Raw genomic sequence first — 11,387 nt, forward strand, 5'->3', positions numbered from 1 at the left:
ATTTGTGTGGGCAGAGCCTCAGGTGAGACCTCGCTGGTAGCCATGGCCCCATCCCACCAAACCCACTCTGCTCCCCAAGGAAAGGGAGGGGTTGGTGTCAGACTCAGGGAGGAGCTGCCTGTCACTGGTGGCCTCCTTGGACACAGATTCCAGGACAAAGCAAATGGAAAGAAGCCATGAGATGTGGATAATGGTCTCTGCTGTTCCCAGCTCAGGCACAGGAACACAGCAGTAGCTGACACCCCTGTGAGCCCATCGGCACCGGGGCTGCTTAGCTAACAGAGCCTCAAGACAGATAAAAAAATAGGGGGGAAATTGTAATATTTTAAAATGTTTCTGCTGTAAAAGTATTTTTTCACGGGAAGTATCTTGGACAGAACTGTAATTGCCTTATGAAGAGTTCTTGCATCACACGGAATGTAATTCTGTCCTGAATCACAAGTTACTGGGCTTATGCTACTACCTGAAGATATTTGACTGTATTTCCCTTAATTTTTAGTAAACTTGGTAAATTTAGTAAAATTGCTGTGCTTCTTTCTTGCGTAGAGAACTTTTCAAGTTATTTATATTAACCAATCACAGAAAAAAATGGGCAAGCTCTGTGTGCCACTGGAGTGGTTCGTCCTCACTACATCAAACTGTTGGCATCATAATTTGCCACCCTGCCTCACACTAGCACTCATTTAGTCCTGCACAAAGCCCAATAATTTGCATTTTAAATATAAAATAAACAAATAATGTATTTATTTATTTATTATATAAAGCACACATAGTTCAACAGCCTGATACTGAGTTGGCCTTGCTCACTCAGCCCCAAACTCCTGCACAGTAACAAGGAGTGTGCCATAGCCTCAGGAAGTTTTGGAGTGTCAGGAACTCAGCAGGCAGGTTTAAGAACAAGTATTTAGGGCTGTCTCTGGGAAATAAATGCTGTGTAAAGAGGAGAAAGTTTCACCACAATGTGAAGACAGTGATCAAATGATTAGGAAAGAGAACAAAAAAGAGACAACACTGAGTTACAACAAAGGAATTCAAAGGAATTATGCCAATTTCTGTTAGCTAAGTAGCTGTAAAGACTACCAAATATTCCTTATGATTCCTAAGCATATTAACTGATAGTTATTCATATCTGTCCGTGAAAACGAACCCCCTAGAACAGCACGATTTAATCACTGCAAATTCAGATTGGCAGAAAAAGTGCTCTGGGTTTTGTATCACTTGACTGAGCTTAGCAAATGAAAACACAGGAGATTTGGTTGATCCTCCACAAAGCTTTTGGGATGTGACGAGATCCGAAAGGAGCAGGACAGTCTTGTGATTAGGTTTGGATTGCACTGAGCTGGGCTTGTGAGCTGTGCTGCTTCCGAGCCCAGCTGTGCCCTGCTGTGGTGGGCGAGGAGACCTCAGGATGAACGTGATTTGTCTTTGTCAGTTTTGTCCATTTGGACAAGGAGCAGGATCTGCCCTGGCAATGCATGAATGTAGTTCCTGCAGCACACAAGTAATTCAGGAACGAACCTGAACAAAACCTGACATTTTCTGCTCAAATAAGGGTGACACAGAAGGCTCTCCCAAACCCCAGTGCATCAGAAAATGTTCTCTCACCACACTACCAGCCCCAGTCAGCCCCAGTAACCTCATCCACCCCGGTAAACCCAACCATTAGCTCCTGCTGAAGACATATTCCCACGGAGGCACAGGGAATGGCTGGAGCATCCCATGCCAGCACCGCACCGCTGCCCTGAAGGAGCAGCCCCATTAGCAGAGCCTCTGTTAGATTCAACCCAGACTTCCTCACAGTATCACGTCATAAAACCATCGTGCATCTGGCCCAAATTTAAGGCACAGTTGGCAGCATTTGATACAAGAAAGAAACCAAGGACTGAATTAGTATCCCACGAGGTCAGTTTGTTTGTCAAGCCCCAGATGAAGTGTGGAGCCATGTGGAGAAGTCCTCGGTCTGCCTCTGAGCCCTTCCCAAAGGAAAGAAACGCTCTCTAGGTTTCATGCTCTTTGAAAACACCACTTCATTACCTGCCCTTTTTTTGTTGCCAGGAGAGGTTAACAAAATTACTGAGGGATGAAACATTCTCGAAACATTCTTTCTGGATCATCAAACAGGATTAGCGTATGAATTACACTGGGTGGTGCAGCTCACCTAGAGGAGAGGGGCCATGGGGCTGCACCTTGTCCTCCTCCTTCCAGGAGTCACTGCAGTCCTCGGGGTGTGCACACACAGGCACACATGGCCTGGTGGGTTTGGAGGGGAGGCAAAGGGATAAACCTGAGTGCTGGTATTGCTCTTTGCTGTGCCTCAGTGCATACACCAAGCCTTAGTTTTGGCACGTGCTTGGCCGGTGCTGCTCCAGTCACTCCATGAGTGTGGCACACACGGCTGGAAATCCTTCCCAACACCTGCCCACATGGACTTGCTCAGCTGCAGCAGAGCCAGGTAAGCCAGCAGGGCAGAGCTACACGCTGTGGGAAAGCTCAGCTCCCTCTGAGCCTTTATCTCCTTGATGGGTGTGCTCCTTCGTGCACACAGACGTGACAACCAAGTGGTTACAACCCCCAGCAGGGAATGGCTTGGTCTGTCTTACACAGAAAAGTGCTGTTCCAGCTCCACACCAAACACTCTTCCTACAGAATTTTTTTTTAACCCATGGATAAACTGCACAGGTACACAGGACCCTCCACATTTTATTTTGCTCAGCGCCTTTGCTCCTCCACCATCCTGAGCTGCATCCCTGACTGGTACCAGTGTTCTCAGGGTGTTTGTTCCCTCTTTTTGTCTTTACTTTTGATCTGTCGCCACCACTGGGTTACAAAACTAAAGCTCTGATGTCCCTTGCCTATTACAATTATTTAGGTGGCCCTGGCAGCCCAAAGCATTTATGCTCATTGTAATTTAAATTTCTTTGCTGTAGTCTTCCAAATCTCCTGAAAATAGAAATTAAAACTACTGGGAAACACAAATGTTTTATAGATTATATGCATGTCTTTTAGAGGTAGTAGCCAGCTAAGCAGAAGATAAGGGGGAAAAAGCAAGAGATCAAAATATAGATGAGGACAAACGCTGGACAACAGTCCACACTGTCAAGTCCCAGGCATCCCACAAGAGAAAGAAGGGGAGCAAAAAGGAATTTATTTCTTTTTTAAGGAGAAATAGTGGCCTTTTCAAACACCCCATATTATGGGGGGGGGAATGATTTTTTGGAAATACTATTGCTCCATTCCATCTGTTTCTAGGGCAACTGTTATCAGCTGCTAATTTTACAGGTGCTTCATTACTTGTGCCCCGCTGGCTTGTGGTTCTCCTTCAGTCCCAGCCTCACCTCCTGCTTGCTGCTCCCCAGTGCAGGTCTCACCTACTCTGGGCACAAAAGACTAAGCTCTACAGTCTGCTCATTCCCCAAAAAACCAAACCAATCCCAGTCCCTTTCCTCCAGAGCATCCAGACTCCCATGTTTCCATCCACGGGTGTCACCAGCAGCAGGACCTGTTTGCACTCCATATGCTACTCTTTCTCCATTTAATAATCCATAGGCATGAGAGCTCTGTTTTTAGGTCCCAAGCATTCAGGCACTGCAGATTTGATAGGAGTTAACCCCAGCAGCAAGGGAAGGTGAGTTCATGGTTCCTGCAGTCAGGGCAGTGTCAGGACCCCGGCCGTGGCTCTGGGGAAGGGTGCAGGGTATCAGAGCAAGCAGAGGCACAGCCCAGCACCAGCCCACGCCTCTGCCATGCCCAGCTCTCTGCCTGCAGTTGAAAGCAGCATCAAATGCCAGCGCTGGCCTTTCAGGTGAGAAGACAGCAGCCACAGCCATTTAAGACTGAGGTTAATGCTTCACTGAAGTCATGGCCTTAGGCTGCATTTTTTTCAAAAGCAGCAGCATTACTTTAAAAGCTTCCCTTTCAGAAGTAACTTAAGCACTTAAATAGTAAGTCTTACTGGCTCCAAGTGAGGTTTACACCCTTAACTGCCTTGAGTTACCCTTGAAATAGGCTCCAGCCTCCAGCCAGTTTGCTGCTTGTCTGGCTGAGCTACCAGATCTTCAGGACAGGGACTGCTGTCTCTCACTCCATGAGGTTGGGTTTTTAAGTCCATACCTAAATCACTGGCATTTTTGGGTACCAACTTATTCAAAATAATAGCTGGTCTTTTTATTGTGGGGCTGACCCTGCATTCCTGGTGGAGTCAAAGCTCCCTTTACTTTTGGAAGGTGCAAAGAAAAGCAGCCCACCATCTTGTTGCCAAATCGTTTTCCATGGGAGATTTGATTTGAAACACAAAATACCAGGATTTATGAGAGGAACTGGCCACAATGTGATCATAAGAACATACCAACATTGTAGTTCCCCACCCTTTGATCTTGGCACTTTAATGATTAATTAGTGCTAAAGTACTGGAAAAATACCACACTTGAGGCAGTTTAAAGCTTCTCTTTGTATAGATACAAACTATGACTCACATGAAAGGATAACCCAGAACTGCAAGAGGGTGAGATTAACACACAAGCCTCTGGTCACACGCAGATGTTTGCCCAACTGGACAAATTGGGGAATCTCCTCAGCTTTAGGGACTGTTTCCATTAAGCTGCCTATATTTTCCAGCCCTGCAAGAAAGGCTAAGTGTCAACTTGGAGGGAAATCCGTCCCTTAGAAAGAGACACGTGTTTAAGGCCGTGAGCTTTAAAGAAGCATCACATCCTATGGCAATTTGCAGAAAGCAAATCCTCGCCTCGGGCGGTTGAAGAGAAGCCACTTCCCCCTTCCCCTGTCACAGCTGTGGGTTTAAATGCTTCCAAATATGCTTTGGGGTGTAAGTCCCAGTACCACCAGTGCTCAGGACAAAGCATGACGTGAGAGGGAGAGCTTTTCCTCGCTTAATCCTGCAGTTTACATGTGCAGCACCAAAAATCTGGTGCTGGCCTTGTACACTCACAGCCCTGACTCTCACCCTCCATCCCTGTGCATGGAACCACTCTGGGATGCAGAAGAGGACAAGAGCACTCGATCTAACCAGACATGGCTGATGCGCCTCCTCAGCAAAAAATGACTGCAATGTGGAGAGCCCAGAGCCAAAGCTGACTATAACCTGTATTTTCCTAATGAGCTACAGGTCGAGTCCCACCAGCACTGGGCTGGGGCAGGGCAGTGCCTCCAGGCCAGACTCCCACCTCTCCCTGCTGGTGGGAGCAGTCCCAGCCTCCCAGAGAGGGACCTGTGTGCAGAGGCTGAACGTGGCCTAATAAACCAGGAGACCCTGCCAAAACATAGTGAGTAATGCACAGCCCCCTCCTTAACCTGATTCCAGCTGAGTGCTGCAAACACCTTCTGATTTATGTCAGATTTGTGACTGCACATGGAGACTCCTGCTTGCAACCTGCACATAGAGTTGACTTTGCTCAGGGACAAATTTCAGGAGAGGTTTGCTTGGGGTTTTTTTCTATCTGGGAAATTTAACATGAAGTATTTAACTGGAGTCACCACAGCAATAAAGACTGTTTGCTGAGGATGCCATAATACCAGCAATAGCTTGGATCCTTCATACCTCCATCACCCCTGAGTGCAGCCTGGGACCTCAGAACCAGCACCATCCAGTTGGCCAGTGAATTTAGGCTTCGTTTCCCCATGCATTTGATGTTTCCATCCATAGCATGGGCGTGGGATAACCCTTAATTGATTTGCTTTGAGATCATCACATCAAAGGTGCCCTTGAAGTACGGATCATTAGTGTTTTATTGGCTGTAAGTAGATTTTAATATTAACTGGCAGAGTTGCTGCAAGTGCTCTTGGTAGAACCTCAAAGGCAGAAGCACGGGCTGGACTGTGTGTTTGTTATAAGAATTGAAGCTGAGCTCAAGTCCAGTGAAAGGGCAGCTGAAGCTCTGAGGTGGAGCTCGGCCCGTGAGGGGCAAGGCCACAGGGATTGTTATACATCCACATCCCATGAAACAGGAGAATTGTTTTCTGGGTTTGACATACAAAACCACCTGGCCTCAGATGAATTCCACTCAATCTCCAAATTGAATGAGAATCTGAGGTCAGAATACAGAATTCCTGGTCTGTGTAACGACAGATCTCTGCTCCTGGTGCCTTGATCCTACCCTGATTAAAGCGGAAGGGAAAGGTCAATAATAAATGGCATTAGGTAGAAAATCAGAACTCCAGCCAGGAGGATTTCTGAGTGTGCAGCATTAGTTGTGCTGTTCATTTGGAGAGAGCAAGGAGCCCCTCTTCCTTCAAAACACGGAATTTGCCTGGGAGAGGTAGAAACCCAAGGGCAAGTCACTGATCTCAGCCAAGCAGGGTAATTGTTTGGACCCTGAATCCCCACATAACCAAGAGTGTCTAGTACTGGTACACACAGAAATATGGGATAAGTAAGGGTGAATCCATCTGCTTGTGTCTATTTGTCTGTCTCTATCCCTTCTTTTCCTCTCCTCCCTCAATTCCATCTTGGACTAAAGACCTTATCCCTCCAAACAACCTGTTAGAAACTAAACTACTTCTAGGTAAAATTCCAGCTTGAATGATGAAAATTTCAGCATTTTCAAAAGACAAAAGAAAGAAAGATTCTTAAAAAGTCTAGGAATAAATATTTGAAATCCCTATTATTATGTACACAACAGCAGCTGCTGGAGCACAATTTTATCCCGTGGCTTTGTTATCTCCCTCATCACAGACAAGGAACTCTGTCACTCACCAAGGAAGCTACACAAGAAACAGCCACCTCCATGCCCAATAACAAACCCCAGGAGATGCCTGTGCAGAGCAGACGAAGCTTTTCCCATTGGAGGAGGAGAGCAAGGATGAGGGACACCCACAGATGCACAGGGGTGTGCAGGGCGTGCTCACCTTGTCCTGACAGCTCATGGCTGCTGGGAATTGTCAGGAGAGGCCACCACCTGGATCCGCCTTCATCTCTTCAAGGAGCTGAGGGGGCCAATGCCTCCTGGCCAGGAGTTGGCCTTTAGGGCAGGGCTGGGGATGGAGCCCTGTGTCAGTCACTGCTTGTTGTGTGCTCTTCCAAACCATCCATTCCCATCTCCCTGTGGCAGCTCCTTCATCGAGCGTGATCTGAGCTTTGGGGTTGCAGTGAAACCCAAAGTCTTGGCAAATTCCTCATTCCTCTGGATTTTAAAGAGGACATCTCTGCAGGTCTGGGAGTCCACACTGAAAACTGGCCACTGCTTAACAGACATGAGCACTTTGCCCTAAAAATAGTTAGCGGCGCATAAAGGACTGGAGTAACCAGAGACAACACTTCTGAATTCAGCTCTGAGCACTGTTTACCCCTTAGGATATCCAGTAATGTTTCCTTCCAGGAGTAACTACCAGGAGATATCCACACATCTGCCTGGCTTGCAAGGATGTCAGGAGAAAAGCTCTCAACAAAGAGCTGTGTCTTACATCACACCCCAGATGCAGGAGGCCTCGGGGCTTTGGCATACCTTTGTGAGGAGCAAATTCCTGAGTCAAGGGCTCTCTCTTCTCAGGAACACCCTGTCCTCCAGCACCAACACTCTTAATCCACAGCCCCATCAGGCAGAACTTCCCACCACCCACAATTCCTGGGTGATGGAGTGAATTCTGTTTATACCCAGATACACCACTGGCAACCAATTAATTACTTCGGCTTAGCCCAGAAGCAAAAGTAATGGAGTGAGAGTCAGAGCCATTTCTCAGGGCTGAGTTCCCAATATCTCTCTCTCAAAAGAAAAAAGGAAAAAAAAAAGACTAAGAAAAAAAAGAATAAGGAAAAAAAAGAATAAGAAAAAAAAGAAAAAGCAAAAGAAATATAAGAAAAAAAGAAAAAGATGAAAAAGAAAAAGAAAAAGAAAAAGAAAAAGAAAAAGAAAAAGAAAAAGAAAAAGAAAAAGAAAAAGAAAAAGAAAAAGAAAAAGAAAAAGAAAAAGAAAAAAAAAGAAAAAGAAAAAAGAAAAAGAAAAAGAAAAAAGAAAAAGAAAAAGAAAAAGAAAAAGAAAAAGAAAAAGAAAAAGAAAAAGAAAAAGAAAAAGAAAAAGAAAAAGAAAAAGAAAAAGAAAAAGAAAAAGATTGCACGGTTAGCACACTGAAGTGCTCTAAGACTCATAATTAAAAGCCTGGATCCACTCATTATTTTCCTTTTCAGAACTGAATAAACTGGGATCTGCCATTACTTCCAGACCCAAAATGCAAACTGTGAGCCTTTATTTTGCAGCCCTGGGGTTTCAGATTCTCGAGGTGTTCTTGTGTATTGCCCTGTTGCAATTTCAGCTGAATAGTCCCATTTTTTCTGTCCTGGTTATCTTTAAGAGATTCATCAGAACAATCCAGATTGGTTTTGTGACTTTAGGTGCATATTAGTGATGCAAGATAGCATTTCAGCTGGACACAATTTTTAGAAGAGGGAGACTCCATTTTCACTTATTTTTTTAGGTTCATCCCCAAAAGAAAGCCAACCCCTGCCCTGTTTTGGGTAGGTGGAGGAGAAAAATAGATATAATGGGCATGTACCAAAAGATGTCCTGCAGAATCAGGCTCATTTTTTCTGGCAGGAGGGGCTGCAGTGTCTGAAAAAAAAACAGAAGGAAAGGCCCACCAAGAACGAACCCAGGAAAACCCAAAAAGGCCCATCTGAAAGGCAAGAGGTGAATTAGGAGCACTGCTGCCCTGTCCCACCAGCCAGAGCCCATTCCCTGTGTGGAACAGCCCGTGTTCAGGTGTCAGCTGGGAGGAGTGAGCTCCCTTTGGGATGTGGCAGCCAGACTGGTGTTGTGACTGTGGCATTTGCTTTTCCCTGGCCCCCACATGCCAGGTGCTGCCCTTCCAATCCTAATCCATCCCCGTGCTGCAGTGCCCTGTCCTGCCTTCCTGCACAGCACCACAAGCAGCTGCTGGGTTTCCATTATGATCAAGAGAAAGATGATGATCTTATGGCCACAGGTCAGGATCAGAGGCTGGAATCTGTGCCCTATTCCAGCCAAGGCTGTTGGGGGAATTATCTAAGCTTTCCATAATTCCTTGTAAAGAAATGTTACATTTGGAGATGAGGGCATTATCATACTTCCTTCCCCCTTGGAATTAAATATCTGTCCATTCTTTGTGAGATGCCAAGGGATTGAAATCCCACACACTGCAGATACTTTTGGCTGGATTTTATACCTAGAGGGTCCCATTGCTTTTCTGTGTCCTGTCATCAAAGCTGCATCAGAAAAGTGGATTTCTCTGTGTGTTCACCTGAAACACAAAGCCTGTACATGGATGTGGCTCTGCTCATCCCGTTTTAGCCCTTTCAGTTCAGCCAACAAAATCACTCCTGGTTCAGCTTACTCCTGCAAGCGTGTGGGGCACTGACCCAAATATCTCAAAGCGAAGTCACCACTGTTTTGCAAAACCCGGGCTCGTTTTTTCTGACCAGTGTCCCATTTCAGCTACGAAAAATTGCTGTCTCAAGGTGCAAATACCACTTTTCATCAGTGTAACAACAAACAATGCAGGGCTGTAGCTCATTTAATTAAGGAGCCTAATTTCGCTCAATTGTCCACTAAGGCATTGCACAGGTGTTCCATTTCAGAGGCATTAGGACATGGTGCTCTAAGCCTAAAAGCTAATTTTTAACTTAACCTAATAATGTCAGTAATAACTACCTGTGATTACTGCCTTGTGAATCAGAACCTATGATACTTAAAATAATTAGCATCAAAGCCTAACTAGTAGCTTGCTAAATTCATTATCAGCCATAAACCATCAGTGCTGAATTGAACTCTAAACTGAAGGTTGGCCAGGGCTCCCCCTCTACCCCATTTCAACAAACCTGATTTGGAAATGCAGTTAAAAGTTTTGGTCACCAATCCTTTCTCAAAAGAAGAAACTGTGGTATTAGTACAAAATACAATTTGATTAAAAACCACGGGCTATTTTATGAGGTCCCTGTTGTGTTTGGAGCACGTGTTCCCCAGACTGTGGAACTGCTGCAGGAATTACTACACCAGCCCAAACCCTCTGACAGTGAAGCCCATAAAGCTCTTAGTGGACATCTCTGGGGGCTTCAGAGGGTGACAACAAACCAGCTGGATTAGGGAAAGGAGGCTTGGGTAAACCTTAACACAGAAGATTCCTCAATGCCTCTCCACCCCAAGAGGGTATTTATCCTCATGGTTTCTCCATCTCTTTATGACAGTCAACCTTCCTTCCAAGGTCACATGGAGACTCAACTGCCCTCTGTCTCTGGGAAGGAGTTGCCCGTTCCGTAGGAGTGACCGGTCACTCCTGTGAGCCAGCGAAACATAAACCTTCCTCAAAACACACTCCACAGCACAGGAGGAGAGAGAAGGGCTTTGAAGTGCAGCTCTTCCTCTTGGATGCAGCAGGAAGAGGTGGGATCCCAGCGAGTGCCTGTGAGCAGCCCGTAATTAGGGACATGAAAGCGGGATGGCTCGGCGGAGGTCGGGCTCCCTCAGCAGCGCGTGGTCCGTCGGCCGTTCCCCAGGGACCCTCCGGCTGGCCCGGAACCCTCTCATTTTGCGGCTAACACGCCTGCTGCTAACAACTGCGACTGTGAGCTGCTGCTCTGCAGCTCCCACCGCGGTGGAGGGCTCGGGAGCCGCACCCTGACAGGCACACGCACACAGCCCGGGCTGGTGGCTGCAGCACCCCTGGCAGCAACTCCGCCTGGGAACCAGAGCGCGAACCAGCGGGGAAAGCTGCTGGGACTGGCTGGAATCACTTATCCTGATATGTACCGCGGAGCAGAACAACCAGAGCACCGGTCCCGGAGTAATAAACAATATTTCAGGTATTACTAACATGTGGGAGAGCGGTGCTGATGAAAGATTTGTAGTTGTTATTAATATCTGTTGAGTCCAAGCTGAGACCTGAAGCTCAGTCTGCTCTTGAACATTCTCCAGGTGCTCAGATTTCCTGATGTGGATCTGCCTGACAAAATAACCAACAACAACAACAACAACAACAAAGGCCTGAAAACATGCCATTGATTTGGGGGAGAATTTCCTCCTCGCATCCAGGAAAGTTCAGAGAAGAAATCACGGGGATGCAGAGCTGTTAATACCTTCTCACAAGCTTTCCCACCCACAGAATGAAAAGCAAAAACCAGTTGGCTTTCGGGTATAAACCAAACTAGAAACAGGGAAGGGAAACCTACCAAGTACCCACAAGGAGTTTGGCTAAAGAACTGTGATGCTTCTGAACATTTGACTTGATGTTCTCCCACAGAAAATCAGAGGGAGGCTAAAGCCTAAACATTCAGTTGCTTTCAAAAAAGCTACTTTAAGCCAGTTTGGGAGATTGTGCAAATTTTGTCCTGATGCAATAAAAAAACCCCATATATCCTCAGTTTCAATCACATTGGAAGTCATATATCCTAAATGTCCTTTCTTTTC

Source organism: Manacus vitellinus, unplaced genomic scaffold (assembly GCF_001715985.3).
Source record: "Manacus vitellinus isolate BGI_N305 unplaced genomic scaffold, ASM171598v3 scaffold_38_pilon, whole genome shotgun sequence".
Taxonomy (NCBI): Eukaryota; Metazoa; Chordata; class Aves; order Passeriformes; family Pipridae; genus Manacus; species Manacus vitellinus.